Genomic DNA, 15,135 nt, shown 5'->3' on the forward strand with positions numbered 1-15,135 from the left:
TGCGCCTGGTCTGCCAAAATTGCACGACCCACCCATTTAGAGGTTGGTAGCAGCTTTTGGTCATGAGATCCTCAGAGAGTTTGCGGGTTGAAATCTTGACCTGGTTTATTATCTGTCACTGAGCTGCCATGTGACAGTGATGGTTCTGAGAACAATGCTGGATTTCTTAGCTCAAGACCGCCCCGCAAGCCATGGTAGTCTTGTGTAGAAAATGAAATAATGACCCCAACGCACAGAGAAAATTCCTTGAAAGTCATGCAATTGTTTTTTTTTTGTTTTTTTAAAACAAACTCTAATTTTGTAGGTTGTGTTCTTTACAAAAAAAAACTTTCAAAAGTAGGTAAAATAAACCTGGCTTTCTCTTGGTGCGGTGCTCAGAATCAGAGCAACCTCCGTACCGATGGTTGTCCTGAAGGCAATGAGATCCGCATCCAGAACGTAGGCATAGCTTAATATGGTCCTTGCTGAGGCAGTGGAGTACACCTCCTCCTCTGACCTTTGGGGCTAGTCCGTCACCCTCCAGGCTCTAAATTACTTCCTAAGTTACTTACCTTCTTTTTAAATGAAGGAAGGAATTTGACATAACTTCCTCAAATTTCAAACATTTGATTTTCTTTTGTGTTTTACTGTCATTCCCTTCACGAGAAACAAAATAAATAAGCTTAATTGTTGCTAAACAAAAGTGTATTTAGAGAAATTGAGTTCAGTACTTAGTACCACCATTGGCAGCCTTCCCCACCCCTCCAACATAACATGCATGCTAATAAATAAACACACAACACATTTCTTGTTTGGGTAAATTTGCTGCAGGTTTATTACATACACCGTTATTTAATATGGTGGGTTATCTTATGGGCGATCCAAGGGCAGGCAACCAACTGGGCCGCCTGCCCTCCTGAAGAGCCAAGCAGCACTGGGGCAAACCCCATTTGTGCTGCCCCTTCTGGTGATCCTTTTCCCGGATCATGTGACACATGGTCCCTTATTACTCACGCCCCTTTCAGGGCGGAGCGTAGCATAGCAAACCCCCGGTTGTTCAGGCCCACAACCGCCCGAAGGACTAATGGGGTGCCGACACGGTTTTCCAGGAACCTCTCATGAGGCTCCTAGGATTTGGCTCTGGGACCCCCTATGGTGCCACGCAGAGGTACCCTTCGGTACCCCTCTGTTTCCAGATTGCCCTGTACCTCCGCCACAGCTCTGGAGGTGGCCACCGTTGCCGCCAGATCCCCCCACCAACAGCTATGGTCCTACCTGCAACCTCTCATCTCTAGCGCCTCGCGCAAATCTAAAAGGAAAAGGTCCCTGCCTACTGGCGATAAGTGAACCCCATCAACCTTAAAGTATCCTTTCACCTTTTCTTGAATCATCTCATGTCTGATGAATCCCAGACCCCTCTGGTCAGTGAACTTGTGCATTGCCCCATTCACTCACCTCCGGGAATGCTCAACAGCCTCCCCAGACTTAGCCCCTTGCCACACTCTGCGTGGAATCATCTCTAGCACCGTGACACACATTTTCACAGTCCCTTTGCTTGCTCAATCATGACGCACGGGGGTACCCACTGCCAACCCGGAGCATCCACAGCGGTGGGAAATTACCTGCCCTGGTAAATTTTAGTTTTTGTTGAACACTGGACGTGCCAAATGTTCTATTGACATGGTAGCCCATTGTGCTTGACACCTTGCTACCCCATTTATTGGGACGGCAGCACACTATGTTGGCTGACTGCGTCCACACCAAGCATGGCTAATATAGCTGACCGTGCGGGGCTTTTGAGCTTAACTGCAGCAACAGGTCACCTACCCTTGGTTCTGGAGTGCACTTACTTCACCCCGTTGACCAGACAATTGCACAGACCCCTTTGAGTGCTATCCCTGTTGAACACCTTATTGGTGTCAAATCTTGTTTGAACATATATATTGTCCCACTATTGGCGACACCTCCCCTTTCGTGTATTGGCAATTTATGCAGCGCACCCCGCTTGCTTAACTGCCGTCGGATCACAGATGCCAGTACCTGCTAACCATCTCTGACCCTGGATGCTTAATTCGCAAAAGTTTTGGAATCCCAGATTCCCAGTTTTATGTTTAGCTGTAATACACCTTCAGTGGATCCGCTGGGGGATACCACCAACCGACCCTTGAAGGTACATCGGCCCCGGCGTTGACTATCAACGTATTTGGGTCGCAGAAGATGCCCCTTCCAGTCTCTGTTCAAGCCCATAGAAGGATAACCCAGGGGGCAGACAAGTCTGTGGGAACCAGAGGGAACCATTATGTGCAAATACCTGCCGCTTCCTGAATATTGGGAATGGCAGATGGTCTATATTACCCTGTCGCCATTTGGCTCTAACACAGTGTTTACCAAACCTTTTTGCACCGCAGCACACTTGTTAGGCGACCACTACCACAACCCGCCTGCAGCCCTGGCTAAAGCGCGGGTGAATATGTCTTAACTGAAGCGACCTGTAGTCTGCCCCTGTTTGCAGAGGGCACTTTTTAGCTGCATCGACCAGACATAGCAAGATGAGACGAGCTTGCGAGCCCCACTCCCACACAACTAAAATTAAACATAGTCCCTCAGGGGGCAAGGCATTGCCTTCGCAGCACCTCTCCTTGCGTTGTAATAGCCCAGAGTAAGTGTAAAATTGTACTGTCCCACAATTGGGCTGGTAACTGACGACAAAGAAAGACAGAAGCTGGGAATAAGATCCCTGTTTCCTAGACTAAAACAATAATTATCCTGCACCATTATCAAATGTGCCACTAGCACCCAATGCGCTATCCACCTGTTGCCATGCAGATGCCATCCAATTCAATGACATAGGCGACTTAACCCATTCTGCGTTTGTGGTCAACAAATACCATCTGCCGGGATTTCTCCACTAATCCTATGATGCTGAACCTGGATTTGTAAGGCACCCGTGAGGCTCGGTGATCATCCCAATATTAGATGCCATGTCCAATTTATCAATATCGTCCCACTTAGTGATGGCACTGCGAGGACTTGTGAAACGGAATAGAGGTCTAAAGCCTTAGTGCCAATTAAGAAACCACCAGGAAACCTCCGCATCATGCAGGAACTAGCCAATGGGGCCACTTCCCCGAAAATCGGCCACAAACCCGTAACCCCCATAATCCCGCAATTCAGACATACACCAGGGGGGCAAACAGGTGACCCTGGTAAAGGTGAGAGAACGTGCAAATTCCATCCTTGCAACCTGGGCATAATACTAAGTTGGAATCGTACATCTCTATAAGCAAACAAAAGGACAGCCGGACACAGCCGTGCCACATCCAAGAAGAACACTCAACGGTTTAAAGCCCACTGAGGGGAGAAATACAGTTCCTGCCTGCTTCAAAACCAACAAAACTAAAGAGAAGGTGGACCTCACTGGAGTGCCCCACCTTGGCCTCCTGACATGCCCATGTCTAGGGGGGCTGGGGGCAGAGAAGCAATGACCACTGAGTGGTCACTCGCAACAACGATTGGGTCGAATGCCCCGACAGAACTGATATTGACACCTACATGTTCCATGATTTAACTCGGGCGCCATGAGACAGAGTCTTAAACAAGAACCGGTGGACAGCCGGCCCACTGGAGGCAGTGAAGTGTCCAGTTCTCCTCCAAATTCTCCGCTATAGGAGCTTCAGATAATCTCAGGTGTGAGAAAAGTCTATCTAACGTAGCCAACCTACGTTTATTCCGTGAGTGACTGCCCCCCATTATTGTATGACCAAACCAAGGCTAAAGCAATAGGAGCAGGAGGCCTTGAGCAACGGGTGTCTTTGTGTGCTGGAAACGTTAATTAGTCACACAAAGAACCATGGAAATCCCCTTAAATGCGAGTCATCAGATCGTCAATGCAATAGTGTTGGATTTGAGACATAGGCGCCATCCAAAACTACTGATTAAAATTAGCGAAAATAGTTCTATGAAAGAAAAGCATTGAACGATTCGCTCATCAAAGTCAAAGGACATATCAAACCGCTTTGGTCTACCCTGCTGAAAAGGATGGAGCAATGCCCATTACCTGTATTAGTGAATGAAGACATTATTCATTCATGTTCAGCCAAAGTGAGAAACACTGCCCCCAAGTGGCCTTCCCACTTATGGCACCATGGCAGTACAAATTGGTTTAACGCACCAATAATCAACCCCAAACTGATATACTGTTTAGCCCCACCCAGGGCACCCTGTACGGTTACCACCAAGACAGACGCACCGCAACGCCAACTGAAGGCAGAGCAACCCAAGTTCTGACCTAGTGCTGTTCACGGCGACACATACATAGAGACCCCCAAATTTGGACGAAACTAGAATCAGCATTCGCCCGTGCTACCTTACAGCAAGGCAGTTCAACTGAAAATCTGACACTTGTGCCACTATATGCCTTGACTCGCGTCTGGCAGCCACTTCCTTTTGCACCATACCTTGCTGCCAATCCTATTAACACCACAACTACTAACCCTGACACTCGTGCAAGCGTGACAAGTCCGCCTATTCCAAGCCCTCAAAGTTATAAGAATGGCTTGGGCAGCAGGCAATAGTGATTTTAATGTAAATTGAATTAATCAATGCCTGTTGTGGTCATCTCTAAAATAGACAGACCGCGCCAACTCGTGGCAGACTGTCACAAGCGACGGTGTTACAATTAAGTGACGGGCAGTGCACCAGAAACCCCCCCGGTCAAATTACTCAGGTAAACTTGATTCTGTAATTTAGCATTAGTAGCCTATTGCCCCACTTTCTCACCTATAACATTACCCCTACAGCAAGTCGGAGCTATTGATGTTGTCAATGGCTGTTGGTTACATGCGTAAACAAGAACTATGGTTTAGTTGGGTGAATATTGAAAATGCTTCCCAGCAGATTTCAATCCCAAACCAGTGGCACACACTAGGAGGTGTGTACCAACCGCCTCAATGGGCACGAGCTCGCCTTGCAAACCAAAGATGACTCAGCCACCAGAGCATCACGCAACAGGCTGTTGGGAAAAGAAAAACCATAGAGGAACGCTAAGAAGACCAAGGTTTAAGGCTGCTTTTGTGAGACATTTCCGAGCTAGGGGTGTGCATGTGTGTGACATTAACATACAAGTGATACTTTGGGAGGCAAGTGCCTGGTATGGGATGAGCCTGACGTAGCTCAGATGGAGCAGCATATCACAAATATGCACAGTCAGTCTGAACAGCCTGGCACCGTTATGTACAGAAGATGGGCACATGCAAACTACAAGCCTCGCGCGATGTACACACCTTGCGCTGAAGGGGAAGCCGGCTCGTACCGGCTTCGCCTCACACTGAGCACGCCAGTCACTGACCCATGGTCAGTAAAATACAGTCAGCAATGCAAATACCCATGACATCAATGCATGGGTATTAGGCGTAGCCTAATTGAATGTTGTGCTTGACACCTGGCCAGCCACGCGCTCGCTGTAAGGTCAAATTCTGCCCGCCCCCAGTGCAGTCCTCCTTATCTCAACAGGAGGTCGGAGCCACTGAGTCCCAAAAGATGCAAAAGATGTGCAGAATGATAGTCGCCACCAGGGCACAGTTAAACACCCTCCTGCGTCTGCTCTCCTAAATTGGGTTTCATTTTGTAGCCGTCATTCCAACATCAACACCTTGAGTTATCTCAAAAAGTGCGACTAGCGATAACCCCCACTGATAGGCACGGACTGAGGAGTTCTGATTCCACGGCCGGATCCCAGGTCGGCCAGCACGCTGCTAGAGGGCCCGGACCCCCATCCCACCGGCCATCACCCATTCCTGTCCCGACCAGACAACCGGCCTGCCGAACCAGGTGGCGACCCTTGGTCAGGCCACACAGAAACTAATGACTCGAGAACCGGGATCCCCTCGAACCGAACACGCAACCCTCAAGCAAGGCAAGAGACCAAGGCCCCAACCCCAACCCCTTGGCCACAGAGACACCTGCTAGCCCCCTAGCCAGTCCCCGCACTGTCCCCAGGCCGCACGGACTGCAAACCACCGGTCATCCATCAAGGCCGGTACCACCTCGCGGTGAAAAGTGGGGGACGGGGTGTGGATCCCACGGGCCAGTGGCCACAGGGAGAGCGTGGCTGAGCCGGGCCCCAACAGGACAATGTAAACTTTTCAGCCAACAAATCCCAGAAGGTACCAAACACAGCCCTCCAACATGTGGCTGGTAGCAGCAATCTACCTGTAACCACTGCTAGAGGGAAAGGTAGGAGGCGGTGTTTAGAGTGGAATGAGAGATCGAAGTGATGATCGGGGAGGGCATGCGGAAGAGGGCGCCAAGATGGTGGGGGACGCCTATATACTCCTCCCCCTGTCCTCGCGCCCAGGAAGTGACACTCCCTAGCACGCCGCGACAAGGCTGGGGGGACTCCTCCTTAAGTCCCTGCCCCTAAGGGGGGGGGGTGGGGTGTCCCGATGATACTAGAGGGCTGCCCTCTTTAGTGGCCCCCTGTGGGAGCCTCGGTCAGCCGCAAATATTTTAACATCTATTTGGGGTATGCAATAGGACCCGGTGAGGACCACCAATTGGTACAAGGTCAAACTTCTGTTCAGCTCATCTTCCTGTAGAAGCGCGTGGGCCCCAGCGAGAAGAAGGGAGCAGAAGGAATCACACAATTCTCATGGTGATTGAATGGTTCCCTCCGATTTCTGTCGGTTTCATGGGGGTGACGAGTTTTCCCCCGTACTGCAGTACTTTTTGACACAAAAATGGGCATTGAAAAAACATTTGTGCAGTATAAGGGGCGGCCTTTGTATACGATTGCAGAATTTGTGGCAGGCAATGAGGGATAACTGGCTCCCCTGGCACTGTATTGCTCCTTCTACACTGACCTGCCCATGCAGTTTCTTGAAAGGGGCCTGATGTTTGCCAATCTTGCCCTGCCAGAGCAGTATGGTGGATCAGTCATAAGACGACATTTCAACAAGCAGGCAGCTGGGCCGATGCAGCGTGGAGGTCCAGACTCTGATTGAATAAGACGGGGTGGGATTGCGGTGCTGCCTTGCTGGGCTTGAAAGAAATCATTTCAGCTTGTTTTAGTCTCATGGTTGGCATGGAAACAGACAAAGACAGCGAAGGTCCTCACACATCCTAGAGTTGCGCTCCCTTATGCGATTAAGGAAAACAAGCTTATTTTGCTTCTCACTTCCATTAAGCCCCTCCCACCACTCCTGAGTGCATCATGGGCATGCTACATGGGATCGGCTCTCAGAACCGGCTTGATAGCTCAGCTGTCGCCAGACATGGTGTGATCAGTAGAAAACAATATTTAAGAAGGACTATTGAGAGAGGTGTTTTGGCTTCACCCACCTATTGACCTTCCTCTGTAGTGGACCTGATTGAGGAGAAGTTGCCTGCTTCTGCTGAAAATCCCTATTTTGCTTGAATCCCATTATTTTTACATCTGGTTTGACAGTGCAGCTTTCTGCCAGGGTTCATGTGATCACCAGAAAAACAAGCATTTGCAATGCAATAGGTCTCGCATTTGCGAAAGTTTGAGCTATTGGCATTTGTAAATGACACTGCCTTTTATTTATGTGTTTTTTTTTTAAACTGATAAATAAAAGGCATTGTCATTTACAATGCCAATAGCTTAAATTTTTACAAATGCAAGACCTATTGCATTGTAAAGGCTTGTTAATAAATGTGAGCATTTTTACAACCATGCACATAGCCGTTTATAAATAAATGACTGAGAACCTTGTCAATCCTCCATGGTGGGATTTAACTGCAAGTGGTGCACTGTAGAACCACGGAACCAAGCACAAGCCCACTCCGGCAATCCACCTTTAGGCTGCGCAGTTTTATGCAATTTACCAAACACGCACTGTGGATTAGCACATACTTTACAAATGCCGCCCCCCGCAGTGCATGGCTGCTCTCTTTAATGCTAGGCTTCTAACCAGAACACACTCGGGTGTGACCCCTGTGACACAAAATGCTCGATGCACCTTGGTGGTAGATTTGCACCATATATACCCCCCAGTAATACTAAGTGTGTCTGTAAGTGTGGACATCCTAAACACGTGCGGTAGTCATATTTGCACGCGCACGGTGTGAAGCAGACAGAGTGATGCATCAAATGCGGTACGGGGGACCTTTTCCATTTCTTTTAACAACAAGCACAAACCCACCGAGCTCTCTTAACGAACTATTGCCCCCTTGTCATCTTAAATCAGAACATCTGCAAGATAGAAGCTAATACTCTGGCACAGCTGAATAGAACAAGAAAAATAAATGTACACTGAATGCATTTTCGTAAAATAAAATCCAACAGCTCTACAATGAAAATCTGGTTCAACGTGAACAGGCAATGTTGGCCTTCTTATTGTAAGAATAAAATAGTACATGCGTGTATTTACCCAGAAAGAGAAACGAAGGGGCTGAAGACAGGGGTGCAGAAAGAGACCTCAGCAAGAATTAGGTGCAAGTCTCGGCATCTACTCAACATCCCGTGATACTAGGCAAATCACGTATTCGTCCAGTGACAAACAAAATGACGGTGTCGTTGCGTAATATAACTGGATCTCATGTAAAGTGCCCCAATACCTTCGTGTCGAGCTCGTGCTAAAAAAAAAAAACTTGTAAGTTGATACCCATACCTTCCATAATTTCACATTTCTGTGTCAATGATGATAAGTGTGGGTTCAAAGGCAGAGAATACCCTAACGGGATTCATACACAGGAGCCTAGGCAGGACACCGCCACACATCACTGACATGTCAATGTGCACAGAGCTGAGCACCCTTAGACCCCACTAATCGTCAGCTGCGCGGTCCTAGTTTCAGCACAAATAGATTTCAAAAGACCACTACCGTAGCGTGGAGCACCCATCCATGTGTGGAAAACTACATTTCTTGACCAACTTTCCTATTCCACCGTCGTGAGTAACTGTCTGGCTTCCTGGGGCAGTGTTTGTTTGCACCTGGTAACGCCAAAGTGCCAAAGAGAGGTCCATCAAACCCGGAAGACGGGGTGGGTGCACGAGGCTTAATGGGTCATTGTTTAAACCCCAGAGGTTGCGTAGAAGGAATGGATCAGCGCCAAGGGTTAAGAAATCAAGTTTTTGTTAGTGTGCTAGGCTAGCTAGGTGAAGTTGTAGTGTGTGGCCGAAATAAATCCAAGCATGCCAATTAATAAAGGCAGCTAATTTTAAAACAGAACCCAAGTCCATGCATGCGTCATGCTTTCAAGCGCAAAAGATGTCACCGCCTTCCCTTATAAAACAAGCAAAGAAGCCCGCGAGTGGTGTGCACGCGCGCCACATCGAAACATCTGGTTTCAATTATCGCGCCCGTGTCTGGGCACGATAATTGGAAACATATGCTGCTGCTGTGCGTAACAGACATCAATAGGCCATGGGCGGAGCAATGCGCCCGCCTTTGGCCTATTGTGTGCTGTCTTGGTAAAAAACACGCACGCAAAGGCCGATAGCGTGCCACAAAAGGAAAAGCACACGCACGAGTGTGTGCGATTCCTGGCTCTGTTTTGAAACCCCGTACAAGAGGTCTCTCGCTGCGCGAGCAGTGTTACGCACTGCAACGCTAGGTGCGAGACCTAAAAAGCTGAAAGAAGCAGTACTAAGAGAGGGGCTGAGTGTTAGCCCATATTAACATTTTTCCCCACATGCGTTTTGATTGAAAAAAACAGCCGTGATACTCTTCTAAGAAGTATTTCCATTGCTCATAACAGATAGAGCATTGATAACTCGCACCCCAGGCCAAAAACCGTAGGAAGGGGTTTGCTACCTTTTTTAAATTTTTTACACAAGATGGTTTCATTTTAAACAATTTTATACGAGATGGTTTCACATTGTGAAGCCAGACAATTGTATGGAAAGGGGATTTAAATTAAACTCCTTGCTACAGGCGAGGAGGGGCCCAGTCTACTCAGTATGACCTGCAGTTATTTTAGAGGCTGTCTGGGGCCTGGCCCTGTGTTTACTTTTAGTGGAAGGGGGAGTTGTACAGAAAAAGGAAGCATATAAGAGAAATGGAGGTGAGAGCACAATTGGATGAAAGAAAAGGATAGTGTGAAAGATAAGAAGGAGGGAAGAGGATAAACGAACAAAATGGGAGCAAGAAACAGGGCCGCTTTAGGGCAGTGCGACCAGTGCAGCCACACAGGGCGCTAACCTGTGGAGAGGGCACTGGCCTCGGGGGGGATGCTATGTTTAGCAGTAACTTATGATTTGAGGGATGAGGGGCACTTTTGCCTGGTGGCAGTGAAAGAATCCGAGGAGGCTGTCATGGGGTGTGGGGGTGCCATACATGTTAGTCGCACAGGGTGTCACCAGCGCTAAAGCCGGCCCTGGCAAGAAATACTAATAAGAGAGAACCTGAAAGGAGTTGAGGACAAGCAAGGCAAACAAAAGGGGCATGGGAAGAGAAAGGGGCCAGACATATGGATGGTTAGAGAGAGAGGAGGAAGTGGAATAAGACAGAAAAAGGGAAGAGAGACACTAGAAAGGTATGAGAAGGAGAGCGTAAAAGGGATGAAGGAGATGAGAGGTGAGATGGCTAGAGGTAGTATTGTGTAGTTCCTATACAACCTATATAGGATCTGTGCGTTTGGACAACATACACTGCAGGATTGGTGTCAGACTGATTCTGTACACCCCCACCGGGTATGTTGGCCTGTGTACCATCTAGCTCACAGTGCCACTAGAAACCCCTCTCACCAAGGAGAGAATAGTTCTTGGCAACTATCAAACATGACAACCCTGATCCTTTACGATCTGTGGAAACAGTGTACTACTTTTTGCTCAGTCACTTGTGCTCACTTAGTCTCAGAGAGATACACAGAGTAAACAGTAGGGATGTTTTCAATGAATATTTATTGAACAGTCGTTATTCTAGTGTAAAATAGGTGTGCTGAAACAATCATTAGACAGTAACAGATATAGATGATTAGAAGCACTAGGAAAGTAAAAGGATGGTAGAGTTCTACCATTTTGCCATAACCATGCATACAGGTAAGTACATAAAATACATGATAATAAAATGCGTACTCCAGCGATGCTATCCTAACTAGATGTACCTAAATGTACCTAGCATGTAAGTAGGTGTTAAGCCAAGAATCCCTCTAGGATAAAGTCAACCCCCATTACCTGAAGTGAGAGGCTATGGGACCCCTTCTTGGTCTTGAGTTGGACAACCCGCATGGGATGTCAGACCACTGCGAGCTGGAGTATCTGCATGCAGGGGCTTCAGCGTCTCGCATCAGGGTGTCCGCATGGTAGTCCTGATCTCCTCTCTCTGTCTCAGCAAGATGTGATGTTTATATACCCAAAGGGTTCTACCTTGCTGTGCCACTGTCAGACTTAGGATGACTTCGGGAATGAATCTTGTACCTAGTTAATATACAGGAGATGGTAGTCCTGCTGAGTTTTCAAGAATCCATGGATCTTAATGCATAATGTATGAGGCTATTTTTTCAGGGAAATCCTTACGTTCTGTAAGCAGTACTGCAACTAGGAAAAGGGTCAGTCCTAGCAGGCTGTTATGTATGTAGTGTAGGGATGAATATAGGTGAATGGTTGGGATGTTACCCGAGCCTATATTGGGGCACCTCTATGGAATATAACACCCACTACTCATCCGACTGGACGACAATCTAATTCTTGGTACTGTTGACACGGAGGACTCTCGTAGATGCAGACAGCCGACACGTGTTTCATCGTGTACGTGACTTTTTCAAGGCTGAAAAAAAAGGATGTATAATACAACGCTAGATGCTGTGAAGTTATACTCAGAAACAGAATACGTTTTCCGGTATCAAACACTTCATGCTATAGGTGATTCATTAGAAGTCTGCGGTAGATAGAGACACAACAACCTTAACCATATTATAACATCAGATTATGAGCACCCTGAAGTGTAGAACAAGAAAGAGAAGGCCAACGACCAGGTTGATATACAAGGTTCGAGTTGGAAATTTTGAGAGTGATCAGACAACCCATAGTAATTAGAACCAGAAAGTTGAAAATATTTCATGTACCAAAACTAGCACGACGTTTGTAGATACCTCAGACTCGGAATAAGTAGACATGATTTTGATCCACAACCCTCTAATTGTTTTGGAGATTTAAGTTAAAAAACTGGAAAGGGTCGCAATGTCAAGCGTCAACCCCCAAGTCTAAGTGACACTGTAATGAAAAATACATGAATATTGTGTTCATATCAAAATAGAACTGCCCACATGAATTATTTGAAGAACCAGATAAAATCTACATAACTAGTGAAAAGGAGGGAAGAAAAAGAAAAGAAAAGAACTGCTATTTACGGCCCCCCACATACTTTACTAAGGAATGGTCTTTTAGAAATACTTGGAATTAGGCCACTTATGGGAATCAATAATTCCTCTCAGCGAAGTACCTAGATCGAGATAGTCTCAGTAGAGATTGTAACTGGTGCAAATTTAAAAGTAGGCATGTCCCATCTCCATAGAACACAACACTGAAATCTGAATTAAATAAACCATGTGTCGAAATAAAAAGGTTCCTCGTACCTTGTGAACGCTTGGAAGAAATTTTTCTCGCTATGATAGACGAGAATGAAAGGTAAGTTGCTAAAAAGCACAGTAAATGTTATTGCCCTTTCTTTTCAACGTGGTAGCGGGAACAATCTGCAAGTATACAAAAGATAATGATCATTAAGAGTAAAATACAGTAAGACCACAAGTGAGTAGTAAAGATAAAAAGAGCAGGAAGCTATATATTTAGCAACCAAGGTTTAAGAATCCTTGAAACTAGAAGCACACCTCAAAGGGACACAGAAAAAGCAATAATTCCCTGTTAGGTACCTCCTTGTTTGACTCACATACTCAAATGTAGGTAGAGCTGGTGTGGTCGTTAGGATAGACGCAAACTCGCAAATGTATGTTCGCATCAGTTGCCCATAAGTAATACGGGCGGGGGCACCCTGGATTAGACAAATTAATAAATATGTAAGCCATTTATGTCAGCGCAAAAGCCCAAGCATAGCCCCCCGAGCAAATATGTTTGCTACATATAACTTATCAATATGTGTGCAGACATGAGCAGTAATACATGCTAGGTCTTCCGGGCTCTTAAAAACGTCATTGTGAATCCCCATGGACCGTATCAAAAATGAGATAACATACCCGTTCCCTAGACAGTATCCCGCTAAAACAGGAGAAATCCTCGAGTGTTCAGATCCCTGGACCAATATAAATAGTCCCGGTAAAACGCGAAAATACACGTAGACATAGAAAAAGGAGATAATCTACGTAAAAGCGCAGTTTAAACCAGCACCATCTTGGAATATATATAATCCTATAGTGTATTGCGAAAAGCTTTGTAACCATTGTGCGGCCAATTAAGCCAAAGGAGTATTCACTCATACTGCTTAAAAATAATATATGTGGCCACATATTAATCCCCACTATTTGTATATAATGTCTGTAATGGAAACAAACCCGGGATCCATAGTGTAGAGCTATATTCACGATCAGTAGGGATTAATGCAGTGACACATGTTTGTGTATGAACAGCCAACGCCATATTGGTATATGTAGCATAAGTATGGGCACATATTAGTAGAGGTGATGTAAACCCCTTTGTTTTAATATGGCCAAAGATCTAGTACGTAATAATATATAGTTAAGATTTTTACCTCGAAGCTGTGTATTCAATAGAGAGTAAACTCAACATAGATTTTGAAATATAAAACACATAAACAAAATTGCAGAGAGTACACCAGAGTATAGTAATCAAAGGGAAAAAAGAAAAAAAAATCAAGTAGCTCATCTGATGTGTATATCAGAAAAGGATTTTAGAACATACAAAGAGTACACATATTGGAAAGCCAGAAAAGTGGATATCAATTGGCTGTTTCCAATATCCAAGTTTATGTATATAGGGAAAATTATCTTTCCTTATGCAGGGTAACACTGGATAGATGGCACAGTGTTTAACATTGAGCGATTGTTTCTTGTAAAACCACTGTCACTTGTAAAACCACTGTCACTTGTTCTTACTGTGACATAATCTAATTCTAACGTACTACCTGTCTAGGTACTGGTACGCAAACTTATGTAGTAAAATCCATAGTTCTGCTTAAAAAGTTCAAAAAATGTTTAAAAACTCGAAAAAGTGCTAAATAGAAAAATTGTCACTCAAGCCATAACACTAATATGTCCGTATATATAGTTCAAACAACTACAAGCATCGGAAAGCCATGCAGTTCATAAAAAGTGTCAATTTATTTTGGGTTCCAAATTTAGTTCTTATTTTCTAAAAAAAACATTTTTTTCCCAGCACACAATGAGCCAAATGTTTATGTGTCCTGGCAGGTAGATGCTATATTGCTGTTGCCTGCCTCCACAGACGACGGTCCCTGTAACACCTCGCAGAGTACATCAATCGAGCACAGATGATCTTCCGCATTGCCTGTAGCCGATTCTGGGGCAGTCTGTGCTCCATCCAAGGCCTTGTTGTCAGTGGAGGAGCTGGTATCCATTCCTACAGGAGCAGAAACTTCCTGTGGAGGCTCTAAGAATGCTGACATCAACATTGGAATACGCTGGTAGGAGATGAGGAAAGACAGGTTGAATGAGGACCATGGACGCCTGTAAGCAGGGGTATAGCTCTTATTAATGCAGAAGTGCAGTGACACCGTGGTTCACAGATTGTGATGGGCCCTATACAACCCAACTAAATGGACCCCTTTCCCTTGCTTGATCCTAGACTAGGCCACTGGTTGGAAAAGGTTTTAAAATGTAAACTCTAACAAATGGGAAAGGGATTTACTTAGTGAACTCCGTGAGAGATGCAATTGAAAATGGTTTTATGTTGTGAACACCATGACTTACGGCATGTGAAGAGGCTTTATATTTTAAACTACTTGACAAATATAATGGACATGGCTTTTACATTGTCAACTCTGACAAATGCAATAAGAAGGGGTTTATACAGATATGGTTGCAGAAAGAGATGTAATTGTAATGTCAATTTATATTTTGGATCTACTAAGCTGATTGGTGGGTCTGTCTAGACAAAGAGGACATGGTCATGTTCAAGTTAAAGCCAACAGGCTTGCTTTAGTGATTATTGAACATGTTGTCCAAGTCAGTAAGTCACTCATTTTACACTGTGAACAACTTGAA

Source organism: Triturus cristatus, chromosome 7 (assembly GCF_964204655.1).
Source record: "Triturus cristatus chromosome 7, aTriCri1.1, whole genome shotgun sequence".
Taxonomy (NCBI): Eukaryota; Metazoa; Chordata; class Amphibia; order Caudata; family Salamandridae; genus Triturus; species Triturus cristatus.